The sequence below is a fragment of the Asparagus officinalis genome, chromosome 4 (genome assembly GCF_001876935.1).
Source record: "Asparagus officinalis chromosome 4, Aspof.V1, whole genome shotgun sequence".
Taxonomy (NCBI): domain Eukaryota; kingdom Viridiplantae; phylum Streptophyta; class Magnoliopsida; order Asparagales; family Asparagaceae; genus Asparagus; species Asparagus officinalis.
In genome coordinates this window covers 40,227,852-40,228,984 of record NC_033797.1, presented here as the reverse complement: position 1 = coordinate 40,228,984, position 1,133 = coordinate 40,227,852, and the positions used below count along the sequence as shown (strand labels likewise).

The 1,133-nt window shown below is 34.5% G+C and overlaps 1 protein-coding gene across 1 annotated transcript in view; it reads right to left on the bottom strand.

The window, feature by feature from the left end:
- LOC109837257 overlaps positions 1-307 on the bottom strand; it is a 6,120-nt gene extending 5,813 nt beyond the window's left edge. The window contains exon 1 of the mRNA XM_020405418.1: positions 194-307. The gene's annotated coding sequence lies outside the window, so the exon portion shown is untranslated. The remainder of the gene's footprint in view (positions 1-193) is intronic.

Below are 1,133 nucleotides of genomic sequence, written 5' to 3'. Positions count from 1 at the left end.
ACAAATCAAACAAGCACATATTAAAGCAGCAATGTGATCACCAAGAGAATAAATCGAAAACCCAACAAAAAGATCAAATCTTTCCACAATAAACAGATTCAGAACAAAAAAAAAAACCCACGTCAAATTTGCCATCAAGATAAGATTTGAAATAAAATCGAAGAGACCCTTCAAGATCACAGATTTTTTTTACCCATCAAAACTCGCTCTTTGAGATCCAGCGCCAGCACTGATTGCTGACCGACTCTCTGGAAATGGCTGAAATGGGAAGCTTTTAGTAGACAACCCCATTCTTGATTAGAAAATAACAGCCTGAAAGCGAACCCAACCCCTTTTTCTCCCTTTTTCTGTTTGTTTTTTATCCACCTTTTAGACTTTGCTTTTTGCACTTTAACCTCTTCAATAGGCAGTTGCCCTGTTTGGTTCGCTAAAAGAATTGGAAATGGGAAGAAAAGGAAATGTTTTCTTAAATATTTGATCCATTTCTTGTGTTTGGTTCACTTCTTAAAAGTAAAAAGGAAATGAGATGAGATGAGTTGTCATTATATTATTGGATGATGTGAGTGATTTTTAAATAAAACTTAGAGGGGTGTTAGGTACACACCCTCAACCACAATTCAAACCACACCTCTACTCTCTCTATAGTGCATTGGGACCCACATGAAATTTTAAAAATAAAATTTCATGTGGGTCCCAATGCACTATAGAGAGAGTAGAGGTGTGGTTGGGATTGTGGTTGTGGGTGTGTCCCTAACATTTCTATAAAACTTATTGGAGGTTCTTTTCTTGTGTTTGGTTGGCTAAAAAATAAGGAAAAAACTTAAAAGGAAAAGACTTTCCTTGTTTAGATTCCTTTATTGTGATTGGTTCATTCTTAAAACTAAGAAAAGAAATGAGATGAGATGAGTTGTCATTATATTATTGGATGATGTGACCCACACTTAAGGAAACCCATTTCCTAGTTTTTTTTGGAGAAAATGGGTGGAGATGAAAGTTTAAGGAGATGATATGAGTTGTCATCATATTATTGGATGATGTGATTGATTTTTAAATATGAGATGGGATGAGATGAGATGAGTTGGATGATGTGATGATAAAAATAATATTTTATTAGATGTTGGATGATAAAAGTA